At 44.0% G+C, this 14,182-nt stretch overlaps 1 protein-coding gene across 4 annotated transcripts in view; it reads right to left on the minus strand.

Annotated features, from left to right (window-relative positions):
* MAP2K5 (mitogen-activated protein kinase kinase 5) overlaps positions 1 to 14,182 on the minus strand; it is a 186,572-nt gene that overhangs the window by 130,721 nt on the left and 41,669 nt on the right. The gene's annotated exons all lie outside the window — the stretch shown is intronic.

Consider the following 14,182-nt stretch of genomic DNA (forward strand, 5'->3'; position numbering starts at 1 on the left):
GATCAAAGAAGAATTAAATTAAAAAAAAAAGTGGAATTTACCCAGGAACTGAATCTCTGAACATGAGAAATGGCTGACCTTTCCGTTTTGGGACGTTCTGATTAGCAAAAATTCAAGGTGTGCTATTCAGAGGGGTTTGCTTAAAGCAACGGCACAGCAAAAACAGGCTCCAACTCCTGCCTATTTTGAAACATCCCCACTGGGGAAAGAAAATTTAAATCTCTTCATTCACATTTCCATTAGAATTCATTATTCTGAGCCCTGTACATCCATTACAACGAACAGCTGGTAAGCAAGACTGGCACAGTTGTGTCAAATATTTTATTAACCTTGACTATTAACCATGTCTCTAGACATTTAAAGCCCTGAAGGGACCAACGCGAGCCAAGTCCTTTAGCATAACTTTGTCTTCCCCGCTTTCAAAATCGAGTTGCCTCCAGGGAATGCTGTGAAGTCGCAGCATGCCCAGGTCTCGGGGCAGAGGCTGGTTATTTTGGGCACGGAAAGAAAGATGGTGTGAGTGAGCCAGCATTCCTCCACTCCAGAGCCCTCCAGATAACCCAAGAAGAGATTTGCTGGACTGTGGAGAGTGATAAAAAAAATCAATACAAGAGAGACTCTGATGAGGTCCTAGGGCAGCGGCTCTCAACCTTTTTAGACTCAAGAAACCCCTCAATAGACTCAAGAAACATTGCAGAAAATGCCAGCTCTCAGCTTCACTTCTTTTTGGACTAGAGAAAAATACTCCATCAATTCTTCTGTTGCAAACAACTCAGAAAGAAGGACACAGGGCAGGATATTTTTAACACTACGGATTCCTCCTTGCAATCTCCGAATTGATCTTGTGAAGCATATTTGCACACCTACAAGTGCTAATGCTGCATGGCAACCTTGGAAAGATCTCAAAGCACCGCAGGGTGGTATTACCCTGGTTGAGAATCACTGTTAATGGGGGAACTGGAGGAGGGGGGAGATTTCCAGGCAACATCTTCCCACCCCCAAATAAAATGAAAGAGCAACCTGTGCAAGAAGTACAAAAGCTGAAATTCAACAGCCACTAGCAAATCCATACAACATGACAAAACTCTCTTTGTTATCTGCCTTTTCTGTCCAACATATAAACCACAGAAAACTCAAGGGAGAGACTGAGTTTGGAGAAATAGTTTGGACTCACTCCATAAAATAAATTATAGCCCATCATCTCTTTCCTCCTAAAGATGTAAAACTCTCCTACATCTCATGATTTCCTGAGGTTCTCCATGTAAATACCTCACAGACACAAAAATCTACTTAAACCAACCAAAATGAACTTGGATGAGCTCATAAACACCGGTCAAATGCCAAATGAAAATGTGTTTTTAACCGGCCAGGGCGGGAGGGAATCGTTCTTGCCAGAGGGGTTGGTCCTCCCCACAGCGTCCACAATAGGATTTCTTCCAGGAAAAGCAAAAAACCCTGATCTCGGATGCCGGCAGGTAAAAGAGAAGACATATTTCTCAGTATGCTCACATTGTTTTAAATGTAAACCTTATGCCCGCACCTGAATGGTTCAAGGAGGGTCCCAGAAAAGGGGCCTAAATTAAACATATGAGGTTTCTTAAGGCAGGCCAGATTCTTTGGGTAGATGTGATCTCTTTTATTAGACCAGCTGAGTAGTTGGAAAAAAGTTCTTTGCAAGCTTCCGGGTGCAATCACTCTTCTTCAGGCACGGGGAGTCTCAGTTGGTCTAATAAAAGAGATCACATCAAGCCAAAGAACCTCGCCTGCCTACGTCCTGAGCCCAGCATGGCTACAACAAAAAACCCAGCAACACTGACGTTTCTTAAGCGTTTTGCCTAAATTACCAAAACCACGCAGTCGTACTTGAAGGTCAGCCTCTCATGCACACCAGAGTCATACAGCTAACATCACATCCAGCCGTCCCCTGAGGAAATGGCCAGGGACACGCATGGGGTGGACTGACTGGAGGCGCCTGTCGGTGGAAGTCTAAAACGAGGCGCTGAGCTCCTGCCTTCTCAAGCCACATGAGCCAGTGTGCCCTGGATGCAATGCGTGGTAATCCATCTGTAACATCTTACAATCCAATAGCGAAACCTCGGCACTTACCTACCGATATAAAGAAACGCGACAGGCTCGTCGTACAGGTGACAAGTCATTAATGACGTTATCCACCGCACTGCAGATGAGGCAACGAAGACGTACTGCTTCAGTAACCTGCCCCCGTTCAGCAAGGGAGCCTGTGTCAGAGCTGGGACTTCGATTCAGGAGCTCCCACTCCCTGTTTTTATGGTCCGTCCACCACACTACATTCTTCCCTTCCCACCAGCTAGATGCTTTCTGTACCAGACGAAAGGAGAAGCCATGGTCTCCCCTGCCACAGACATACCGGACTTGAGCAAAACTAGCAAAGTAAAGTAACGTTATAGCGTAAATTCATTAGCAATGTGGTCACAAAGCACCAGGTAAATGGTGCTTTCCTCTTATGCAAGCGCCTGCATGGATCTCCTGGGTAATCTCGTACACCAATTCTAATAGTGAACAAAAATTCCAACTGTGACAGCACAATGGAGCCACTGGCCTGTGAACAAGCCATGTAGGGGGGTTTTTTGAGGGGGTTTTTTTTAAATAAATTCCAGCTATTCATTACTGTTGGCTTAAGTACTGCTTGCCACATAATATTATTCAGGGAGCCTGATAAAAACAGTAGGATCAGTTATTCTCTTAAATCGTTTGTAGACTCTTGAATGAACTCCTGGGAATTTTTCCAAATGAACGAACCTCCAGATTCGGGAGAGCTACCTGTACTCCAGCCAGTCACCGGAAAAAAATAAAAAATAAAAGGATAGAGTCGAATTTTGTATAGAGCATTTTTTCCATTATGGTACTGTAATTCATCTACTTCTTTAATAAAAGCTGGAATAATATACCAATAACACTTCTACCACAATGCGATTTAAAGGGTTGTGTGTTTTTAACTTCCTTACTGAGGAAAGCTAGGTAGAAATGTCATCAACAAGACCCAAATGCTTGGACAAGTCACATTTTACCAGTTATTTCCCCTATTTCGTTTCAGACAAAACTGAAAGCATTTCTCTCACTTGACATGTCCTTGTCTTATAGGATGCCTTGTGCCAGAAATGGGGTCTTTGAGGGCACAAGTGGTTGTGTGTGTGTGTGTTTGGGGTGGGGGAATACTCTTTCTTCCATGAATTTAAGCGTGTGCCGGGTACATTATCTTGGGTTTATTAGTTTTTCTCTTCCTAAATGACAAGAGATAAATTTACCCCTTGAATGTGTGCATATGCTTCCCCATGCAACCACAGGCATTTGCAGGAATATAAGCCCAACATTTTTTCCTTATCTTGCACTTCGGAACAGCTGAAAGGCGCGTGGGTCACCTCTCCAGCGTGTGCTTGCGTGCACGTTTCTCAGCAACCTCCCCATTTATCCACCACCCATGGGTATTAAAAATAGCATGTTATTTTTCCATTCGCCAGTGCTGACGAATACTGTGCCATCTTATCCTAATGGATGTCAGCCCGCTATCGAAAAGCCACGGTGGACTCAAAAAAAGCCAGCGTGATCTACCTGGACAACAACATCCTGCATGCACCATACACAATATCATGCAAAGCAAGAGTGGGGAAGATGTTCAGGATGGAGGCTGAGGTCTTGAAGACCCAACAGAAACTTAGATGCCTCTGGAAGCATCTGGGTTTCTTATTCTGAGTGTAAATGTTTGCATAATAAGCAGCCTTTCCTTTGGCAGCACCCAGCATCAGTGAACTGTTGTTCAGATGCAAGAGCTCTGAAGAGAGTCAAACAAATTGAACGTTTCCTTGCCCTATGAGAAATAACCTAGAGCAAAATGACTGTGTCACAGCATTGCGTAAGATGAATAAAATTCTCTCCGAGCGCTATGTACTGTAGATTGACATGCTGGTTACCAGCTGCTAACGACATGCCGCAAATCACACACAGATTTGGTTTACTGCTAATTTTTTTGTTGTTGTTGGAGGAGGGTGAGGAGGGAGAGGAGGACGTGGTCCTCGTAGTTTTAAAACTGGGTTTCCTGCTAATGGTCAGACTTTGGAGTTCTAATGATAGCGCTGTCACGTCCTAAAGTGGCCATCTAAAGAAACAAATTCAAATTGTTTCTAGGAAATAAACACTTTGACAGTTGTTGCCGTCTGCAATAGACAAACACATTAGCCCGACTCTCTGGCTGTTAAAACAGGAAATCCAAAGTGAACAGCAGTTACACAAAGAAGCTTTTATGGGGACTGTGCTAGTTCAAATAGTAATCTATGCCAACCTTCCTCCTATCTCAAATACCACTACAGATGCTTGAATACTGATTGCAAAATGATTTGTTGTTAAGCTACCAAACAACAAGAACAAAGATGTTCGTATCCAAGATCTCAACTCTTCAAAAGAGTAAAAACATCACCTCTGTGATGCAGGGGGAGATGCAAACCTGGAGATGCTCACCTGATTTGTGCAAGAGACCTGCACAGCCTAACACTATTTCCATCTTTTCTTGCTTGCTTTCATCCAGGTTTCCTGAGCACACATGGTGAAACCCTGGAAATGACCCTTCACAAATCGTCTTTTCCTCCCCTCCCAGCTCCGATCCACCAGCACAATTTGATTCCAGTTCCACTGGGCGGCCTTTCTGCATGCACAAAACAGACTAGCCACAAGTAACTCTCAGTCCTCACCCTGATACCATGTCTGGTGAAAACCTTCACCGTGATAACCAGGTGAAGTGAAAACTAAGGAACAAAAGGGTGTTCTTAAATAATTCCTAGACCTGCATTGCATACAAAAACCATACAGCAACCATCAAAATGATTTTAGCCACATTGAATAGTTCCTAAAATTGGTGATTTAATTCACCCTCCATCCACTGACTTTCACATTGAAACTATGGATGGAAGAGATGACTTGAAGTAGATTTTAAACATGTTTTTTAAAGCCTGCTGGAAATAAATTAGCGGACGATCCTCTTTTCCCTACTTGTCCCTTCGGGGTTGAGAGCAACCTGAGACCGTGGAATGAAAACCTTCAGCAAGTAAGAAGCATCACAAACCTCATCACCTCTTGCTTTAATGGTTAACAAATACATGGCAACATCGGTACTACCTGCATCGGTATGAGTGCTGCCAGCAGATCAAGGGCAGTGATTCTTTCCCTGTATTTAGCACCGGGGAGGCCACATCTGGAGTCCCGTGTCCAGCTGTGGGCCCCCCACTACAGAAAGGATGTGGACACATTGGAGAGAGTCCAGCGGAGGCCAACGAAAATGTTTGTGGGGCTGGGGGACATGACTGGTGAGGAGAGGCTGAGGGAACTGGGCTGATTTAGGCTGGAGAAGAGAAGATGGAGGGGGGATTGAATAGGAGCCTTTACCTCCCTGCAGGGGGGCTGCAAAGGGGATGGAGCTGGGCTGGTCTCAGTGGGGGCAGATGACAGGACAAGGAGCAATGGGCTCAGGCTGCAGCAAGGGAAGTTGAGGTTGCATATTAGGAAAAAACTCTCATGGAGAGGGTAGTAAAGCACTGGAACAGGTTACCCAGAGAGGTGGTGAAATCTCCAACACTGGAGGTTTTGAAGACCCAGCTAGGCAAAGCCTTGCCTGGGATGCTGTAATTGGGGCTGGTTCTGCTCAGAGCAGGGGGGTGGACTGGATGTGACCTCCTGAGGTCCCCTCCAGCCCTCCTTGTCTGTGACTCTATGTATAAAAACAAAACAAAATACTTCACAAAAGCCCACCTAGGACCCTAACACAACAAGAGACAACTAGACATGTTTCTCTCCCTGAGCATGCAATAACCATGTAGTCATCACTTAATGGAGCGCTGGCAGGCTCTCAGACAGGGGGGAGAAAGAGCACAGCCTAAGAAATTATGTAGAATAAATGGATTTTTTTGTGTTGTGCAATGTGATCTTGAACACTGAACCTGCCAAATGGCTACACACAATACTGAGGCCCACTTCCAGGATGCATCTGGCAGATTCACTTGTATAGGACACACTTAGACACATTTGACTGATCTTTGTTATTCCAGACTATTCAGTGGTATATCGAATGACACCAATTTGAATGGCTACTTTTCATCATCATTTTGCTTATATGCATCTCAGGAACATAGGTGTGAAAAAAATGGAGGGGGGGAGGGCAGAGTTAAAAAAAAAAAAAATCAACATCCACACTGACCTTACCATATCATTAAATGGTTCACTACAAAAATTAAAAATTGGGAAAAGGATTCAGATTAAAATACAATGCTGGTGAATTTTTGTAATGTGATAGTTATAAAGTAATAAATATAATATTAAGCAAAAATACAATATTTTGTCTGTGGGGAACTGGCAGTCTTTTCTGCTCAGGCCAGTTGGCATCAGCTGGTAGGAGCAACACGGCCACTGAAAATGGTCTCTACTAAGAAACAACCCACGTCTGTCAGCTGGTTTAAGAAAGTTCCCTGAACGTTTTCTTATGCAGATGACTGGTCCTACCCATAAGAGCCCCCTTCCCTCCAACTCAGGGAAAGTTGTCAAGAAATTTATGCCGCGTTCAAGCATCCCCTAGCTTATTAAGAACAAAAGCAACTTAAGTTTCCAGGGCTGTTATTTGCTTAATCTGCTCACAGGATGGGTATAAAATGGAAACAAAACAACTTTAATTTAAGAATCATCCAGTTTCTAATTAAACGGCCACAGGCAGCTGGTTGGATAAGTTTTAATCAGTTTCAATAACCTATTGATTGCTAGACTGAAGCTTAAAAAATTAAAAGTAAAAAGATGATAGGGGAATTGTCCCAGCTCAGAACAACAGTACAACCCTCTGTAAATAACTGCTCTTTTAACCATCAGCTAAATGAACACTTCAATACTGCAGCACAAAGTCTTCTGCAAAATTACTTTAACTAACAAGCAGAAATTTATCAGCTTCAGCCAAAATCAATGCTGAAATCAATTTGAACACTGGTCGTGTCTAAAGGGGCTCATTGGCAATTTAGGGAAATTACACCATGTAAATGCCTGTGCTTTAATTGAACAGTTTCATCAACGAGGCTGTGATTGCTGTCCGTTCATTTATTTACTTTCACTGCAGCTCCTGTTCTGCAAAGGAAGGGGTTTTGTCAGACTTGAAGGAGGCACTCTGTCTTCATTTTATGCACTTTTGTGCATAACAGGTTTTATGAGGCAGGCTAGTGATGGCCGGGGTCAAAAGACACAAGTGAACAGCAATCACTGGTCAGTCTTGTTCACGCTGCAATGATAATATGCAGAATTTCAAACCTGTTCCAGCTATTATGGGTAAAGTGCTTTTTTTTTTTACCAGAACTAAAAGCAGAGCAGAAAATGGTCGGGGCAAAGCTGCGAAAGAGTAGGAAGGATGTATATCCTAGTGGCCGGAGCACAGGCTTATGGGGAGATCTCATTTGAGGTTCTAGCAGTGCCACAGAAATGCCGCAGGACCTCGAGCAACATATTTAGCCTTTGTGCCTCAGTTTTACATGCTGTAAGCTTGTGATTTACACCCTCCCACCTCTAAGCACTGTCAGGGGTGAACTGTCACAGCAATTCAGCATTGAGATCCTCCCTTGCAAAGTGCCAAGCATGGGTAACAGGTATGGCCTACTGCAGCATATTCTCACTGGACTGGGTGCAGCTCTTGCGTCTGTCACAGTTTGATGACATGACCTCACTGTGCCTCGCTTTTCTCATCTGTAAAATGGGGATCAGACTTGATTAGTCTGACACTGACTTCCCTTTTAAAGTGTTTGGAAATCTATGAATGGAAAGTGCTAAATAGGAGCTAGGTATTATAACCCTCATTCTGTCTGAGGTCTATCTTATTAGATGGAAGGCCTAATTAAATAAAAATAGTAATAATGATACTTGCAACGGCAGTAATAATAAATAGCATGCCTGTGTAAAGTGGCTAGTATTCACTTTGGATTTGGCTGATTCGGAGGACAGTGATTCGATTTGGTGATTTGAATCATTGTCTCGAATTGATTCAGCTGAACCTGATTCGGAGATTCGGCTGCTGCCAAATGTCCGAATTAGCCAGGCCCATCCCCGCCACAACCCGGCAATGGCTGTCCGGCCTGGCCCAGCTCCCAGCACTTTGGAAAAAGAAAAGCCCTGGCTCAGCAGATGCTGCCAGGTGGTGGGGACGGGGTAATCCCTGCTGCCCCCCTGCCCCACAGTGCATGGGGGGATCTGCAGGACTCCCAAGCCCCCCCCCCGCCCTTCCCCCAGCCCTGGGCCAGCTCCGTCCCTTTAAGACAAAAAAAAAAAAAACAACCCTCCCTCCCCCCTGCACTCACTGCTTCTGCTGACGGGGGGTGATCCCTGCTGCCCCGTGCTACATGGGGAGCTCTGCATGAGCCCCCCAAAGCCCCAAGGCTGCTGCAGGAGCAGTGAGTCTTGGGCTTTTCTTGTTTTCGTTTTTTAAAGCGCTGGAGCTGGCCTGTGCAGAACACCCATGGGGGGGCCGGAGAGCGGGGGGGTGGGAATCAAGGGGCTTGTGACAGAGCCCCCCATGCAGTGTGGGGCAGTAGGGATTGCCCCCCACCTGGCAGCACCCGATGAGCACCGGGGTTTTCTTTAAAGGGCCGGGAGCTGGGGTGGGCAGGGGTCCTTCCATGGTCCCCTTCCCCAGCCCCCCCCTTCCTGCCCCTAGTACTTACCTGCTCAGAGTCCAGCTCCAGCTCCCTGCTGCAGCCGCGGGGACTGTCCGAATCTTCAAAGCTCTCCGCACCTTTTCCGAGGATTCAGAGAGCTTTGAATCGATTTGGACCTTTAAATTGGACCCGATTCGATTCAGATTTGGAGATTCAGCCACTGAATCGGACCAAATCTTTTCCGAATCGAATCACCCTAATAAATAGTAATAATACCAACAGTAATAATGCTACTACTTCTAATAATAATAATAAACCTTTATTCATACAGGAAATCCAACATTAAGAGATGGAAGCAGAATGGGGAAGGAGACGATGGTAGGAAAATCCCACCATACTCAACCAGGAGAGAAGATGGGGGCACCAATTCAGAGACTGGGTTAATAAAATTGAGAGAAGAATAAGATGCATGAGAAACATTACTGTTTCTTCAGAACATGCTATCGAAGCTGTCGTGACATGGTCCCTCCTAGATGATATGTGCACTCTGTACCTGCACCACCGCCCTTGCTCAAAGAAAGACTTGGAGAGAAACAAGGATTCAAGAGCATCCCGCAGGGCCACAACTAAACAAGACAATGGCAAAGTCTGTTCTGTCCTGGATGCTGGACAACCTCAACCTGATTTACCCTTGAAGTGACATTGTCTCCCCCACCTCATCTGAGAGAGGACTCTGAAATATGCTCCATCAGCACAGCTTGCACAGGCTGCTTTGAGGAGAAGGGAAACATTACAATAGCAAGACATCAACCGTCCAGATGTCTTGCCAGGCACTGTGCGCGATGCGCTAATGGGGCACCCCAAGGATGGGCCTGATGAAGAATGCAGAAATGGGCATATGCTGTAGAGTACAACTTGAACGAGCAGCAAAATTGCTTCCGTGAATTGCTCAAGCAAATTGAACTTCCACATGTATCTCCATTTTCTCTAGCGATACAATTCTTGCATTCTGGGCGCCAGCCATGGCTCTCTACTGACCCACCAGCCAATTATGCTAATGACAAACAAACCTGTGAGGTTTAACAACCAAGTGGATATACTGACAACCAGTGCATTTTCTCATTGATTGAAAATAACTTTGCTGCCCCATTTGTTGTGTTTTATTTAAGTCTTTATGCTCATTAAATATACTGATAAATCTCGTTGCTATTGTAAGCTGATCTACTAAAAACCAAAAGGTTCATGTACTGTAGGTATGCTTTTTAAAAAAATCCCTGCACATTTTAAAATGCGGTAAAGCCTCCAGAGTGGTCTAGTTTTGTCTGGATATTTTATTTTTCATTATTTACATTTCCAAAAACAGAAATGAGAAAATATAAAAAAATTTAAAAAGCACCAGGATAAAATTAATAAATAAATAAATTAAATAGTGCAAAAGAATTATTTGCCAGCAACAAAAACACTCCTGTAGAATATTTACATTCTAAATATATACTGCTAAAGTATTTTGGTACTAAATAATTTAGTGCAGCAACTGCTCAGACTCAGTGGTAGAGTGTGCACATTATATTGTAAATCAAAATGTTAACATATTTCACTAAAGTAAGGAAGCAATCTTACAAAACGTGGTCTCTCGGAGCTCTGTAACCAATGATGGAGCTAAAAAATGTGGCAGAGAGGCACACGCTTTCAATGCCTTTTGGACTTCCCAGTGAATTATTTTTCAAAAAAGCAATTTAAGTAAATACCCTAGATGCAGTAGTATACAAATATTTTCTTCTGCTGTGCAGCAGCCAAGAGCCTGTACCCTCCATCATATCACCTTTTACAAAAGAGTCGAGAAAAATTAGAAGGCCTGTTAGAAAACGGGAACGTTAATAAATCCTCCAGCATAACTGTATCAGGCCCTGTTGTGTGAGGGACCGAGCGCCGGTGACTCTCATGGAAATCAAGAGCAGCCGAGTCTGAACAAGAACTAATAGGATGAGGCCTATAATTAGACAGTGAAGATAATCAGCAGGTCCAAAGGGTTTGATCAAGTAAACAGACTGGGGCGATTGGGGTGTTTCAGTCTCGGGCAGCTGGGATTTTATCCGTTATGTCCAGCACACTTCCTTCAAAATGAAGTGCGAGCATTCGCAGCGTCCTCCCACCACCCCCTATAACCATCGTTTTGTTTGATGCTCTTACTCTGCAGATACTTAGCGTTCCTTAATTAAGAAAAGAGTGCATCAAAAGGTAGCAGAAAATAATTTTAATAGGAAGTTAAGCAACTATAAAATCCCTTTTCTTTTAAGGTGGGGAAAATTAGATTCAGCAAGTTCTCACTAGAAATATTGCTATAAAGTATTGATTTTTACCAGACTCAATTGACTGAAAAGTTGTTTGTATAGCAATACTGGCCAAGCCAATACGCTGGAACAATTTTGCTACACACAGTAATCAAGTGAATTTCTACGTATAATTATACTGTCATAAAAATAAAGCCAAGATACCCCTTCTCCAAGCAATAAAACAGGGCAGGCTGTAAAAATCTAAAGAAATGAAATATATTTTCTAACTAAATGTTGTGTCTTTCAAAGAGAACAAAAATTCCCGCCCCTCTCTTTCCCCTTAGGCCAAGGTTAGCATGAGAAGTGATCAATACTTCAATCTCAATAAACTATTTCAATAATAGTTAATTCACGTGGAAACAGAGGTTGAAAATTTCTGCTCAGCGACCTGCAACACGCTATCTTGTTTGCTGAACGCTGATAATATATCATTGCCATAATGGATATGACTTGGTATGAAGTGTGAGAAAAAAAGGGGAAAAAAAAGAGGAAAAGATACCCCAAATACATGCTCATTCTTCAGAACCAAATCAATACCATATATGATCTCTTCTGGAAAAAAAAACAAAACAACCTTCCAGCACAGACTGCTGGTAGAGTGAGTCAAACCTTTGCAATTAATTTTATTTGACAAACACTTATTGATTTACTGGAATTAAAGCTACGTGAGTTGCTATCTGGTACTGTACTGCAATCCAAACACCTGTAAGTATTCCACAGTGCCATTTCTTACTGGCTTGTATAATATCCGTGCCTCTTTGGCAAAGAAGAACAGGCTCCCGTCTCCACTCTCCGACAGGAAAGCAAATGGTACAATACAGGAAAATGGAAAGAGTTTTCCCCGCTTGATTTGCTGCACCTCGCAGGAGCACGTCACCCACAGATGCACCTAAGCGGCATTAATGTTTATTGCTCCCATATTTTTAAAACTTTGACATTTGTGCTAAACTTCGCAACTGGACAAGGTGGCGGGTCAGCGTTCATGTGGACGCTGCCCCAAGTTGCAAGGTTCGTTCTGCAGGCTCGCAGTTGAAAGCAGAGATTGGTCATTGCCCTTGGATGACAGACCAAGAGGGCAGGACAGGCTGATCAGAGGCAAACCTAGGGCAAGCCCATGGGTATTTGGCAACAGCTGGGCTTGGGGAGAACATCTTGGCTGAGCTTTGTGCTCAGCTAGCATCAGGCTTCGTGAAAAAAATCAATCCTCAGCACTTCCTTTCCAGCCACTCTTCTCCTCCTTTCCCCTGTATCTTCCTTCTCACCTCCTTTCTACCCTGTGCTGGCCTCCTCCGCCGAGGATCTTTCGCCACCATCACCTTCCTCCTATGTCCTCCTAAAGCGGCATCACTGCTTTAAACAAAATCAGTAACGCTTTGCCAGCTCCCATCACCTGGAAAGTGAAGGCACTAACCTCGGCACACCAAAGGCAGGCACTGAACTTGGACATACGGTATCCATGTGACGAATGTGCTCTCTGTGCCCAGGTAAGGCCAAGGGAGCAGGAGAGAAAGAGCACTGGGATAGGATTAGGGTGAGGTCAGTCGCATGGCGAGTGCCAGGCCCTGAGGAGACATCGTACAATCATGTAACAATCCTGCCCCCCCCGGAGGGTCCAATGGTGCTGAGCCTCCAGTTGGACCCGTGAGACTTGAGGGAGGCGAGGGGTGCACGCGTGCACTTAGCTAATAGCGCCTACTGCCAACAGCAGCTCGCTCATTCCTCATTCAAGCTTATACTTCCAAGAGGATGATCTAAAATGAGAGAACAATGACTACGTGGTTTTAATAAGCGAGATCTCCGTTGCATAGGATATCCTCTTTTCAACGGGTTTCAGTACTTTCCACGACCATCTGAACATGAGGTTCAGCCGTGGCTAGGTCTGGTCCGGCCCCTGAAGAACCCACCTCCCAACCCCTCCATCTACCATCCAAGGACACGCTTCTCTCTAGGGTGCTGGGACTGAGCTCTAGCCGAGAAAGAAGAGAATAACTTTTTCCCAGCACACAACAATTAGAAGCAATAGACTGAGCAGCAAAGCACAAGAATCCACTGTTTTCCTTTGCCCTCCCAGTGAAAAAAAAAAAAAAGAAAAAGCACATCACATAGCATACACAACATACACATGAAGTCCACAGAAATTATACCCAGTAGACAAGTAAAACATGCACGCAGGCTGCTAGGCTACTTTCCCTCTACCAGGCTAGCCTCAATTTTGGAAACCTGCTAAGATTCATATGAAAATTTGGATTTTCCCTTTAAGGGTTGCAAAGCTCATTTTTATTAAAACTCCTCTGAGGAGACAGAAAGCAGCAGTTTAGCACCGTTGGCAGCCAATTAGAAACTAAAATAAATGTGCTGTGGTTTTTAAAACATTTTTTAAAAATGTTAATATCAAAGTTAAGATGTCTAAGGTATAAACAAAATCATAATGGGATGCCGGGTTACTGTATATGGTAAATAGCTCTCTGGAGGAAACCTTTATTACTCCCTCAGGGCTTTCTTACAAAGTATGGATTTTTTAATTCCTAGTGGAATATTTTTCATACACCACTGAAGACTATTAAGTACCAGATATTACATTATGTAGTTTAAACTTTGTACTACACATGAGAAAGACTTTCCTGTCAAGAAAACTATTTCTCTGCTACTATAATCTTTACAATATTAAAATTAATACTGGCTTCAGGGTATACGCATCGCTACCAAAATTTGGGGGAGTTTAATCATTTAGCATATTCATCATCAGTCTGCGTGGAGAGGTGCTTGCGGGGGAGGAAAGTGAATGCAACACAAAACGGGTATTTGCTCATTTTGCAGCGCTGTAGGAAAGCAGAGCAGCGGGGTCATCACCATCCAATTGGTGTCATCACAAGCACTGGACTAGCCAAGGGCGTGGTAAGGAAGGAAGAACAACACTATTAAAAACGGTGAAGGAAAAATCGCTGTGCCTCCAGGCCATTCAAGTGGCGCTTGCAGGCCATTAACTTGTCACCCTGGAGAGAGTCAACTCTAAATATTAAGAAGATAATAAAAATGTACCACTCCTCACAGCACCTGGTAGAAGCGATGACTCTGCAAGATCTGGAAGGCAAATGTGAAAGGAGAATTCCCCCCCATCTAAGACACTGCATATTTATTTTCTAGGCCTATACTACGCAGCTGCAAAGGTCCCTCCACCAACATGACTGGTCCCCCCAGGAAACAGGA

The sequence above is a fragment of the Crocodylus siamensis genome, chromosome 15, assembly GCF_052110815.1.
Source record: "Crocodylus siamensis isolate JL-2025a chromosome 15, ASM5211081v1, whole genome shotgun sequence".
NCBI classification, from domain to species: Eukaryota; Metazoa; Chordata; order Crocodylia; family Crocodylidae; genus Crocodylus; species Crocodylus siamensis.